This window comes from Camellia sinensis, chromosome 9, assembly GCF_055761805.1.
Source record: "Camellia sinensis isolate YWXY chromosome 9, ASM5576180v1, whole genome shotgun sequence".
NCBI lineage: Eukaryota > Viridiplantae > Streptophyta > Magnoliopsida > Ericales > Theaceae > Camellia > Camellia sinensis.
The window spans coordinates 65,124,465-65,139,077 of NC_138969.1; positions in this window are offsets into that span (position 1 = coordinate 65,124,465).

Here is a 14,613-nt window from a genome sequence, read left to right on the forward strand (position 1 = left end):
GCAGCTGCCCATGTGGAGATTGCGGTGCTAGCAATGGGGCAGAGTGGGGAGGGAACCATCTCGGCAACTCCCGTGACTCAAGGTGTTGGTAGGCCTTTTAAGAGGCAGAGGGGTTTAAACCCGCAACAGGGAGGTCGGGCTAGAACTACCCTTCCAGTGTCGGATTTGGGTTCGGAAGAACGTAAACAGAGGGGTGTCATTTGTTTCAAATGTGGTCTACCGGGCCACAAGGTTTCGGGTTGCCCACAGAGGAAGAGGGCAAGGTTAGCAGTTCAACCAGTAGTTGTACCACAAGGATCATCTAACCAGCCGGGTTTTGGGCCGATTAAATGCTCAGTGGGGAGGCAGTTGTTGGGGTCTTCGTCAGCCCAGATTCTGAACCAGTCTCGTGCTCAGGCACCGCCTACTTGTTGGATGTGTAATCAGCCGGGTCATATTCGACGTTTCTGTACTCAGCCGGGAGCTTCTTTAGGAGTTTCGCAACCTAGCCAGGCTCAGTTTCATTCGACTAGGCAGGAACAGTATCGTTTTGGGGGACTAGCAGGCCAGATTGCGAGGGCCTCAGTAGAGTTGAGTTCCCAAGCCCCAGTTGGGAAAGTCTGTAGTTGTTCCAGGTGTGGACAGAGGGGGCACGTCAGTAGTTCTTGTCCGTGGCTTGTAAGTTCGTAGGTTATCTTATGTTCGGGGATGACCAATTTCGGCGGTCCAGCAAGGGACGGTAGTAGTAGTAATACTGATGGGATGGTTTTGTTTTGACTAATCCGTTTTGTAATCAGTGGATTATTGTTTTATGATCATTGGGTTCCGTTGTGTAACCAATGTGTTTTGGGAATGTTGAAACATCTAAACTGTTTGTTTATCCATATATATACATATATGCTTTGTTCGTTAATTTCTCTGGAATGGGTGGATTGGAGCCTGTTGTAGCTCTAAAGTTTTATTAATGTATAAAGTTGCTGTAAAACCACAAAAAAAAAAAAAAAAAAAAAAATTTTTTGGTAGTAATGCATTATTCTTATTATTATGCGTGTGACTTGATTTGGGAAAGATGAGGGCTGAGGAGCCATGTTTTCAAAATTTGAAAGAACCACCGAGGGGTGCGTGTCCTAGCCAAGGCAATATTGGAGCGGTGACTGTTTTACTTGCCGAGTGTGTAGAATTTCATGGGTTCAATGAAGTCACAGTGGTATGGTGTTTGCAGATGAAGATGTGGGTTAATGACGAGGGAGGCGAGGACTTTTACTCCTCTGGAAAGTTAGAAGAGTGAATCTTTGAAAGCCTAGTCGGCGACTTGTAACGGTGTTGGGGTTTGGTTCATGATGGTTGCCTAGCGGTAGTTTTGACTAGTGGTTTAGCACGGAGGCTGGGCCTCTGGAGGGTACTCTCGGGATGGGTGGCAGGGAAGATGTGGAGATTTGATGTGATGGTTAGATGTGATGGTTGCGAGAATTGCGCGGTGTTGGCAAGACTATGTGAGAATGAGCGAGGGAATGTGAGATTTGTATCTCAAGTTAATGGAAATGGTATCTGTATGTTGGTTCGTGTTTTGGGTCTTGCTGGTCAGTGAGTCCGTGGTGACCCCATTGGTTGTATAGGGGTAGCGTTCGTGTTGTGATTGGTTATCAATCGTTGGGTTTGGGTTGTGAGTGGATGCTGGCAGCATTCTTTGAAGGAAGAGCAGTTCGTGTTCTAAAGTAATGAGTATAGCGTTGGTCAAAGTGGTCCTTCGTGTTCGGGTTGTTGTAATTGAGGTTGACCATGTCGGTCTTCGGTCAAGGAAGTGAGCAGGCGTGCTAAATAACCATGGCGGGGAATGGTAATTCCCTTAGACGCAGTGTTGATGCGGTTCAATTTTAGGAGATCCGAAGAGATTCCAAAAATTGTGGTTTGTGTAGAGAACTCCGCGATTGGGGTCAGTGGCTAGAGTGGCACATCAGTGTGTGGATTACTGAGTGTAGAGTTTATTGAGTTGATTAGTCAGCTTGTCGGTATCAGGTTTTGGGTTGGCATTGGTCACCTTGAGTTTAGTCTCGTTTGTTGTAAACTTTGTATGTTGATTAGGGAAAACTGAAACTAATCGAACATGTTTTGTCGTTGAATCTGACGGTTGAAATAATACATCTAATATATGTATTGATTGATCATTGTGAATGATTGGCTTTTTATACATTATATATGTATGATGTTTGGTTTGATATTGATACAGCACTATAATGTGTATCATTTGTGTATTAAAGGGGGGCGGGATGAAAATTGCAAAACCATGATTTTCTTATGCCTTATGTGTTGATAGTACTGTTGTTATTTCTATTAACTATCATTATAGAAATGTTGTGTTCCGTGTTGGTTGTGGCATCACTGCGTGAATGATGGTTGTGGATAGTGCTGTTTTGGAAAGAAATGGAAAACAGAATTTTCCTAGTGTTTGGGGCCATCTAAATGCGTTGTTGAAAAGTTGATTTAATTCAAGGATTTTAAAGAATTCCAGATTAATCTTTTGGGCAAATAAACTGTGGATGACTCTGCGTTTTGGGTAACACCGTATTTGTGAAAAAATGTTTACATAGCTTTTGAGTTTTCGTATGGAAAATGCAAGATTTATTCCGGAACATTAACGTTGAAAATTTAAACATCTTTGAGAAATGCCTCTTGAACAAGAAAATGTTTTCTTATTATCTACTCTAAAGATTTGCTTTGGTCGTGTTGTTGAGTGGTGACTTAGCTTGAAGCACCAGTCGGTTATTGATGAGTTGTTTCGGGGGAGGTTTGGTTTGTTGAGGCTTGCGTACCTAAGGTGTTGTCGTTTAGAATGTGTTCCCTTGGTTAGTCTCTTCCTTGGTAAGAGTGAGTCGGAGGTTTGTTGTGAAAGTAGTTTCTTTCCTTGGGGCTCGGTTGTTGAATGCTCTGTGATCAATTGGCCTTCTGTCTTGGCGTATCCTTAATTTCGGGGACGAAATTCTTTAAGGGGGGGAGGTTATAGCGATCCCGGTTTTTCCTTTTCGTGCTTAACTGTAATCCGGATTCGGTTTCGTGAGGATGATGTTGTCTTATCCTCTTTCTATCCCTTTCTCTTTGTGCTCGAGCTTTGGGTTGTGTTGGGCAAGTTGGGAATAAGTTGGTCGTGTTTTAAAACGTAAAATCTTTGCCCAGTTTTTGGTCTCTCCGCTCGAGCGGCTCTTTTGACGCTCGAGCGGGACTCTGTTGGTGCTTGTCCGCTCGAGCGGGGGTGTTGGCGCTCGAGCGGGTAAATCACCCATCCAGTATTTCGTCTGCAGTGGTAGACGCTCGAGCGGGGGATTGGACGCTCGAGCAGGAGTTTGTGTCTGACGCTCGAGCGGGGAGTTTGACGCTCGAGCGGGAATCATGTCTGTAAAAGTTCTGGGAGCGTGCATCTGCCGCTCGAGCGGGGGATTGGACGCTCGAGCGGGGATCTGTGAGTGACGCTCGAGCGGGGAGTTCGACGCTCGAGCGGGGCGACTTTTATATAAAGCCGAGATCCGACTTTTTTGTTCACTTTTCAACATCCTTTCTCTCTCCTACTTTTCCAAAAAGCTATTTTGAGAGCTCCTCTCAGTAAAACCCTAACTTCTCTCTTAGGATTGATCTAGTAGGAGTTGTTTTCTCACCTTGGGCCTTTACAAAAGTTGTGTTGATCGTCGAGGGCTATCTTCTAATCTGAAAATTTCGGGATTTGGAGCATTTTCGTTTCTTCATCTCCTTCGTTGGGTCCCATCATTCGAGGTAGGAATAACCTACTCCATCTTATGAGCTTTGTCTTTAAATTTTAGCATTTTGACATGTTGGGGGTTGTTGGGTAATTTTGAGAAAGTTTGGGCCTTTGCGTAATTTTACAAAAGTTGGGTTTTTAAATATATAAACCTATATGCATGTTAGGCATAGAGAAATGAGATTAATGTTGGGACATTGATGGAAATGGAACCTTAGGGTTGTTTTGTGAATTATGGTAATTTGCCCTAATTGGATTAATTAATTAATGCATATAATTAATTGAAGAAAATGAGGAATTGAATGGAAAATGTTGAAATTGGGAATGTATGGGACTAAAGAGTGTAGTCGAATCTTTCATTGCTCATCTAATTGAATGTTGATATATTATCCATTTGTGCATTTATTTCCTGCTTAGAAATAATTGCTTTGGGCTACCAGTGGAGGGCAGTGTTGATTGTTGTAGACAATGCATGATGATTAGGCAAACTAAGACTAATCAATCGGTTGTGTCATAGAGTATGACGGTTGATAGAATACATTAACTTTATGTATTGAGTGATTGTGTATATGACCAATGTGTTTATATGCATTATGTGTAGACAGTTGATGGAATACATTAACTTTTGTAATGATTGATTGCGTATGTGATTCTGTGTTTATATGCATTACTTGTGTATGGGAGGAGATAGGGGATGTACTCCACGACTTAGGGGAAGATGGGGGATGTACCTCTAAGCTGGTTAATGGTTTAGGGGAAGATGGGGGATGTACCTCTAAACTGGTTGATGGTTAAGGGAAGATGGGGGATGGACCCAGGGATGTAGCTCATATGCTCACCCATTGAAGTGTTGATACAGCTCATATGCTTATCTGTTGTAGTAGTGATATAGCTCATATGCTTATCTGTTGTAGCAGTGATATAGCTCATATGCTCATCTGTTGAAGTATTGATATAGCTCATATGCTTATCTGTTGTAGTGATGATATAGCTCATATGCTTATCTATTGAAAAGTTGGTTTGATTTGATATAACACTAAAATGTATGTCATCATCGTTTGTGAAGTATGGAAGTAGTTTATGTGTTATTGATACAACACCAAAATGTGTACCCACCGTAAATTTTGAAAATGTTCTAGTGATGAACTATAATCTCATCAAATGTTTTGGCCAAAGTACTGAGCCTTGTTTTCAAACTCAAAGTCGAATAAGAAATGGAAAGTGAATTGTAACATAAACTTGACTGTCCTGAAATTTTAATAAGATGTAAATGGAAGTGTAAGTGTTGACCATCTACCCGTTGCTAATCTCTTAGTCATCGTTCATAGTTGGTTTAGTATATTTCTACTGGGCTGTGGCTCACCCTATTTGGGGACATCATTTCATAGTTTCAAGCCAAGGGCGTAAGGTGTAATTGAGTTAGCATTCTCTTTTGTAACCAAGTGTTAACTTGCAAAGCTGTAAGCCCGTAGGGTATTTGTTTTGTTGTAAACATGTAATACTTTTATAATAAAATACTCTAATGGATAGATGAATGTGGATCTTTTTGTATAAATGCATGTGTACATTGTTGGTTCAAATGTTATCTTTTTTTGAGGGTGTGACAAATGCTATTTCCACTTGGAAGTCTATGAGTGTCATGGGGCGAGTTGATATCTTAGGAGGATGATCCATATGTAATCTATGTGTTTATGTGCTTATGTGGTTTGTTTTATACATAATGAATATATGAGTGGGATTGTGATTATTCGAGTGTGACATGCGAGTTGACATGTGAATATGTGAATTGTGAGTTAATTCTACTCTATCTTTATTCTTATATAGGATGTTTGGATGTGGTAGAGGCTGTGGTAGACCTCACCTGGGTGGTCGGGGTATTCCAGCCCAGCAAGATATTCCTCTCCAACAAGAAGGGGTAGGACAAAATAATGTGGCTGCACCACCAGCCCAGGATGCAATGGGGGCACTAGCCTGAGAAATGGCCAGGGCTCTTCAAGAGTCCATGGACATACTTCGAGCCGAGCAAGTGGTAACGACAATAGAGGGGCAAACTCGAACCTCCTTTTTGAAGAAAGAATTCTTTTGTTCCAACCTCGCCGAGTTTAGTGGTTGACCCAATCCTATGAAAGTCAATGAACGGCTAGGGCAAATTGTTAAATCCTTTGAGATCCTAGACATCCGTGAGGGAGAGCTCCGAGTAGCGTTAGTAGCTTATCAATTGAAGGGAGAGGCCGATCAATGGTGGAAGACTGTTAAGCATAGGGTTGAGCACACTTGGGAGGCATTCACTCATGCCTTCCAAGAGAAATTTTTGACTCCCACTACTAGGGAGAGGTTGAGAAAATAGTTCGAAGAGCTTAGATAGCTAGATACACCTGTGGCCGAGTTTGAGGTTACTTTCACTAGTTTAGCACGTGTTGCACTCGATCTTATGGCGACTGAAGAGCACCGATACTTGGAGTTTGAGAAGCAATTGAGGCCCAAGATATTGATGAAAGTGATGAGTAACATGTTTAGGAAATATGATAGGCTTATTGAAGTCACAATTCACATGGAGATCATGTTGGATGTCGAGGAGTCCAAGTTGAAGCACAAGAGGTCAAGGTATGCAGAGTCTTGAGGTGACATAGGATCATCTAAGAAGATGAGAGGTTCATCTTCTTCTTCTTTTCTGTCTTTGCTACAATAGACCAAGTCTTCAGGGTCTGTTTCTATGAGGAGTTCAAGGAGTACGGGCCCAAGCCATATTACTTGTTTCAGGTGTGGCCAACAGGGTCACAAGGCATCGAAGTGTAAGCAGAATCTTAGTCATCAGCAGTCGACTCATTCTCAGAGCCAATCTTAAGGGAGGAGCTAGTCACCCGCATGTTATCATTATGGACAGTTGGGGCATATGAAGAGGTCTTACCTACAGTTAGCCAGGGCAAGGAGTGCTTCAAGGTCTCGACATTCGAGAGGTTTTTAGGCAGGCCAAGATCAAAGATGGACTTATTAGCTGGTTTAGTCTGGGCAGGCATCTAGGACGGTACAAGGGGCCATTTCTGCAGAGTCAGTGCAATTGACCTACATTCCAAGGAGTGATTGGTGTGAACAAAGGCCACAAGGATGAGTTTATGTTGTTACCGCTTCTAAGCAATCTTCTGGGTCATCAGTAATGAGAGGTACATATCTTATCTACAGTACTTGGGCCAATGTATTGATAGATACCGGAGCATGTCATTCATTCATAGCATCTGCATTCACATCCATGTTGGGGTTAAGGATTGAACAACTAGAATATTCACTTATGGTAGAGTCACCAATTGAGGCGTCAAGTTATCTTAAATCGGGGATGTCGTAGGTGTGTGATTGAAGTCGCTGATCGCCGACTTCCTTTCAATCTTGTGTTATTAAATATGTCGGGTTTTGATGTCATCCTTGGCATGGACTAGTTGTCCTTTTACCGTGCCATTATAGATTGCTTCCGTGAGAAAGTTACTGTGTGCACATCGGGTGAGGACTGTTTTTTTTTTTTTTGGGATAGAACTGATGGTGTGTTGCCCGTTGTATGACCCATGGGGTCAAGACAAACTTAGTTTTCTTCTTGAAAACATTGTGGATGATGGGAGTAGTGTGATTCGGGGAGTATTTCCTAGAGTGGTTTGTGAGTATTCAGATATTTTTCTTGAGGATCTTACTGAATTACCACCTCACCGCAAGGTTGAGTTTTCTATAGATTTGGTGCTTGGCACGACACTCATCTCCATGTCACCTTATAGATTTGCACCGGCAGAGTTGCTTGTTTTGAAGGAGCAATTGCAAGAGTTGTTAAACGAGGGCTTTATACACCCTAATACCTTACCATGGAGAGCACCGGCCCCATTCGCTAAGAAGAAAGATGGTTCGTTGTGGTTATGTATTGATTATCGCAGGTTGAATAGGGTCACGGTTAAGAATAAGTATCCGTTACCTAGGATAGATGATTTTTTTGACCAACTTAAGGGTTCTCGATGTTTTTCAAAGATAGATCTAAGGTCGGGTTATCTTCAGTTGCGTGTGAAGGAGGAGGATATTCCAAAAATGGCCTTTTGTACTTGATATCGCCACTATGAGTTTCTTGTAATGCTGTTTGGTTTGACTAATGCCCCTGCCACTTTTATGGACTTGATAAATCGAGTCTTTTGAGAATATCTCGACGAGTTTGTAGTGGTTTTTGTAGACGACATCCTTGTTTACTCACCTTTAGAAGAGGAACATGGAGAGCACCTCCAAATTGTCTTGCAATTGCTTAAGGAGCACCAGTTGTATGCTAAGTATGAGAAATGTGAGTTTTGGCTTTCCAAGGTAGAGTTTCTGAGTTACGTGGTTTCTGGGGATGGGGTTATTGTAGACTCTTCAAAAATTGAGGCTGTGTAGAATTGGGAGCGACCTAAGAATACTTTTGAGATTCATAGCTTTTTGGGTCTTACCGGGTATTATAGATGATTTGTAAAAGACTTCTGTACCCTAGCATCTCCATCATGTGAGAAATCCTTCTTGGAATTAAAGGCTAGATTAACTACCACACCAATTTTGGTCATTTTGGAAAGAGGTTTGGGTTACACCGTGTATTATGATGCATCTAGGGAAAGCTTAGGGTATGTTTTCATGCAAAAGGGCAAGTTTGTAGTGTATGGTTCGCGTCAGTTGAAAACTCATGAGAGAAACTACCCAACTCATGACCTAGAGTTAGCCATAGTAATTTTTGCTTTAAAACTTTTGAGGCACTATTTGTATAGGCAGAAATTTGATGTGTTCTCAAATCATAAAAGCCTCAAGTACCTATCTTCCCAAAAAGATTTGAACCTACATCAAAGAAGATGGATGGAGTTCATGGAAGATTATGATTTTGAATTGCACTATCATCCGAGGAAGGCCAATGTGGTGGCCGACTCCTTGAGTAGGAAGTTTGTGAGCATGGTTGCTAGTGTTGCCATGAGAAAGTGGGAGATGTTGGGTGATTTGGGTGAGTTTGACTTGCATCTTGGTGAGTCTCCTTGGCAAACTGCCTTGTTTTCAATTCTTGCACAACCTACACTTGTCACACGGGTTATGGAAGCACAATAGGGTGATCCAGAAGTAGAAGTAATCCGAGAGAAAATCTCCTAGGGAAAGGAAGGAAAGGGTTTAAGGGTACATCTAGACTCGAGCATCCGGTATATAGACTACCTTTTTGTACCAGAATCTTGTAGAGATGAAACTCTTCAAGAATTCCATCGCTCATGCCTTGTGGTGCATCCAGGAGGCACACAAATGTACTGTGATCTTAGCTGTCAATTTTGGTGAAGAGGTATGAAGCAAGACGTAGCTTTGTTTGTTTCCAAGTGTTTAACTTGTCAACAAGTCAAAGTAGAACACCAAAAGCTAGCCGAGTTATTGCAACCCTTGCCTACAGATGAGTGGAAATGGGAGCACATCACTATGGATTTTGTTTTGAGTCTTCCTAGAACACAGAGGGATAATGATACGGTTTGGGTTGTTGTGGATAGACTAACTAAGTCAGCTCATTTTCTTGCTATGTGTATGGGAGATTCAGTTGATTATTTAGCTGAACTTTACATTAGAGAGATTGTTCGACTCTATGGGGTTCCGGTGAGTATTATCTTCAATAAAGACCCTCGTTTTATCGTACGGTTGTGGCTAAGTCTACAAAGTGTTATGGGTACTCAATTGGCTTTTAGCATCGCCTATCACCCTCAAACCGATGAGCAATCCAAATGCACTATCCGAATCCTAGAAGATATGTTGAGGGCTTGCGTATTAGATTTCAAAGGTTCTTGGGAGAAACACTTGCCTCTAGCTGAGTTTGCCTACAATAATAGTTTTCAAACTAATATCGGGATGGCTCCTTTTGAAGCTTTATATGGGCGTTCGTGTAGATCACCTGTGTGTTAGGCCGAGGTGGAGGATTCACTCATGCTTGGACCCAAATTGGTTCGCGAAACCACTAAGAAAGTGGCTCTCATTCAAAAGAGGTTGATTACAACTCAAAATTTATAGAAAAGTTATGTTGATCGGATGAGTAAACCTCTATTTTTTGAAGTGGGCGATCATGTGTTTTTGAAGATATCACCTAGGAAGGGCTTGATGAGATTTGGGCAAAGTGGGAAATTGTCACCTAAGTTCATTTGTCCCTTTGATATCGTAGATCTGGTGGGAGAGATGGCCTATCACCTTGCCTTACAACCATAACTATCCGAGGTACATGATGTATTTCATGTTTCTACGCTTCGTAAATACGAGCCCGATCCTTCCTATGTCTTAGATTGGACAAATTTAGAGCTAAATGAGAACGCTTCATATGAAGAGAGACCTGTATAGATCTTAGACTCTTGAGAACAAGTTTTGAAGGGCAAAACTATCCCTTTAGTCAAAGTGTTATGGCACTATTTACGGGGTAGAAGAGGCTACTTGGGAATGAGAGACCGAGATTCGAGAGAAATATCTGGATTTGTTTAATAATGTGTAATCCTGTTAGATTATTGTGTTTATTACAATGTACATCTTGAATTATGGAAAGGAGTAATGAAAAGTGTTAATTTCTTAAAGACTTGGACTTTCATATCATTAACTGAATTTTGATTTGATTTTGTTCTTAATTAATGATGTTGTGATGGTTGGAGTTATAGTTAGTATGGTATTCATCTTCCTTGGGAATTGTTGGAGTTGTTTTGGCAAGAGTTACGAAATTTCGGGGAGGAAATTCTTTAAGGGGGGTAGGTTGTAACAATCTATTATGGGGGACCCAAGGTTCTGAAAAGCGGTTGCGGTCGCCGTACGGTGGCGGTGGCGCGGTTGCAGTTGCGGGGTGTAAAGGCCGTAGCGTAACGGTTGCGATAACCAGAATCGTGAATTTTTTTATTTTTTGCATAATTTAAAAAAATTTGCCGATACACATATTTTTTTTCCATAATCATATTTATTGGGTTTTAAAATAAATATTGATCAATTTTTGTAAATTTTTAAATATGATCCAATATATTTCATATTTTTGAATCACTATAAACTGAGTTTTTTATATTTTATTTTAATAATTAATGACTTTATATATCATAAATCCATATTATGCTTGTGGCAACAAAGAAGAAATTATCGGACTTAGATGTATAAAATTATTTTTTTAATTATTATACTTGTGGAAGCATATGCAACTTTTAATTTGAATAGTTTTAAAAAATAAATTATACATGCTAATGTAATCATATAAAAATTGAAAAATAAATTATAAGGAAATTTTTTTTGTTTGGGTTTGGATCACTTGAATATTCTTTCTCTTTTTAGATAACTAGTAAATAAAAATAAAATAAACTAATCAAAAAAAATTGACATGTATAAAAAATGTATTAATATATAATTATAGATGTTATGTTTTTTAGATATGTTACAAAAAATCAATCACTAAACAATGACAAAAGTAAAATAATAAATAATAGCCTATATATATATATATATATAAATAGATAATGACTACACTTATTATTATTATTATTATTATTATTATTTTCAAACAATATATAGATAGACGCACACAAACAAAATGGTTGAGTGATAGCAGCTGAATAGAATAGCATAGGTCTTACAGCTTCAACAAATCAATAACATGTTCTTCACCTTCTCTCTTCTCTCTCTCTATCTTTCACTCCTCCATCTTCCCTTTTCACCTTCCCTCTTCTCTCTCTATCCCTCTTCCCTCATTTTCAACTTTTTTGTTTTCGTTTTTTTTGAAAGAAACAGTTCGGAACCGTTATGTAACGGTGCATAACAGGCCGTTATGGCCGTTACAGCACCGTTATGACCGCTACGGCTGACACACCTGTGAATTTCAATCACACTGCAAAAGCGGCCGTAACGGGTTATAGCGACCCCGGTCTTTTCCCATTTGATTATTGTATCTGGACTGTTCCGTAGATTCTGTCATTGTATAATTGTTGTTGTTGTTGTCCCTTATTTTCTCATTTGGAATTATAGGATGTGTTGGGCAGGTTTGTTTCAGGTTGGTTGGGTTTAGAAACCATGTGTTGCTGTCCAGAATTTTGGATCTTCGCTCGAGCGAGGAGTTTGTCGCTCGAGCGAGATGTTGTTTTGGTTCTTCGCTCGAGCCGGGGTTTGGTAGCTCGAGCGAGAGTTTGCGTCTGGGTTGGACCTGTAGCTTTGCATTCTTGGCTCGAGCGATCTTTTCTTCGCTCGAGCGAGTTAGTTCGTTCTTCGCTCGAGCAATAGTTCCTTCGCTCGAGCGAGCCTGTCCAGTTTATATACACAGCAGCGGGATTTGATCAGTCTTTTTCATATTCTTTTGATTTCAAACCCTAGGTTCGACTTCTCTCTCTCCCTACTCACCTTCTCTCTTAGGTTTGATCTATTTAGAGTGTGTTTCAACCCTAGTTGCTTTATTAAAAAGATAGAGGGAGTCGAGGGCTTTCATTTAATCTGGACGTTTGGCGTTTTGGAGCATTTTGGTATTTGGGCACTCATCTCTGTCTTCACCATTTGGGTTGTTTTCTCTGAGGTAGGGATTTCCTACTCCATTTTATAGGTTTTGTTCTAAGTTTTGGTGTTTTGATATGTTGGGGATACTTTGGTAAATTTTGGGAAAAACCTTGGTTGTATTATTAAATTAATTTGTATAATTAATTCATGGAATTGGGGAATTCATTGATTAAATGGCATAGTTGGATAATCTGATCATTTGTCTATTGAATTGTTGACATAGTTATTTTCAGTTTAGAAATAACTGTTTTGGGCTATCGGTGGAGGATAGTCGTGATTGTTGTAGACATTGCATGTGGATTAGGAATAACTGAAACTAATCACATTGGTTAAGTCATAAATTTTGACTATTGCATTGATACAGAAAATACGTGTATTGATTGAGCATTGCATTTGCATACATTGTTTTGTGTGTGGGAGGAGATAGGGGATGTACTCCACGGTTTAGGGGAAGATAGGAGATGGACCTCTAAACCGGATTTTGTTTGGGAGGAGATAGGGGATGGACTCCATTAGCATCACTTTTATGTGTGCTTATTTATATAGAAGTGTTTTATTGATACAGCACTAAAATGTGTATCAATTTGGAAGTATGAAGTGTTTTGATTTGAGCTTGAGTCTCATTTGTTTGTTGATATTGGAAGGATGTGAATATGATATATGTAATTCACTGTTGTGAGTTTGGCCAGGTTCTGAGCCATGTTGATAAAATTGGAAAGTAAAACGTATCTTAGACAATGGTGTCATGAGACTGTAAAATGAAGTAATTGATTACCTTGGTTAACCATCTGTTGAATGCTATTGCTTTATTCATTGCTTATATGTGGTTTAGTATAATTCTACTGGGCTGTGGCTTACCCTTTATGGGAACATCATTTTCAGGTTCAGGTGATAAGCTACCTCCAAGGACTTAGCTTGGAAGGACTTGGATTCTGAAGACTATTTTCAGTTGTTTGCTTTTATTTGTTAGTACATGTAAACACTCAAGCCTAGGGCTTTATTTGTAATTGAGTTAGAACTCATACTCTTGTGTCCAAGTGTTGGCTTGGAAAGATGTAAGCCCGTAGGGCATTTAATTCGATGTTACATGTAATGCTTTTGTTTAGTAAGACTCTGATGAATATTATAATGAATTATTAAAGTGTTTTCTTTAAATAATGCATGTCAATGATATATATATAATGGGTTATTTTTAGGGCGTTACAGGTGGCGGTAACCACCAAAACCGTTACGTAATGGCGTTACGTAACGATTGCGGCCACTTTTAAAACCTCCCTCGAGTGGTCAATCGATCGCTCGAGCGAAGATGCGCAGCTCTTAGTATCTTGCATGTTTGCAAGCGGGACCGCTAAAGTGATGCAGTGGTCGCTCGAGCATAGAATTTAGGCTCCTAGTATTTTCACTATAGCTCTACAAAACTACTGGAACCTTGCGTTTACCACTCGAGCTATGGAAAGTTTGCTCAAGCGATTCCTTCATTTTTGTCCTTCACTCGAACAATGGAAAGTTCACTTGAGCGGTCTTTTTGAGACAACACATTTAAAAGTCGATTTAAACTCATTTCTCTCTTACTTTTTCACACCTTTTCTTTCTCTAACACCCATTTTCGAACCCTAAGATCCACCTTAGATCATCAAAGAGGGTTGAAGAACATGTTAGATCCTAAAGTTCTACCGATTGTTTTGTGATTTCTTGGAGTTTAGAATTGGATTTTCATCTTTTTCCTTCAATCCTGAGATAGGGGTACTTTTAACTTTTTATATTTTGATTTGAGGCTCATATGTGGTAGTTTCACTAGTTATCTATATATATGTAAGAAGTGTATTGTGATTATTGTAACGCCCTCAAAAATAAACCCATAAATCATACATTCTTGATATGATTAGACATAAGAGAGTAAATCATTATTTCATTCATCAGAGTGTTCATTACAAATGTATTACATGTTGACATCAAAAGTAAATGTCCTACGGGCTTACAACTTTTCAAGCCGACACTTGGTTACAAAAAGAAGAGTGCTAACTTTAAACACAAAATAAGCCCTTGGCTTGATTTACATGTAATACGCAATTAATCACAAAAAGAGAAGCCTTCAACTTCCACAACCTCCCAAGCTAAGACCTTGAAGGCGGCATATCACCTACACCTGAAAATAATGTCCCATATAGGGTGAGCCAATGCCCAGTAGAGATATGCTAAACATAATATGAGCAATAACTAAAACATGAGCATTTGATAAATGTTTAATCTCACAAAAACCAACTTATAACACATTTCAGTCCCATGACGAGTATGTCCATGGTTCATTTCATTTTCCTTTACATAACCATTATTCAATTCATAACATGGCTCAGAACCTGGCCAACAATTCAATGAGAATA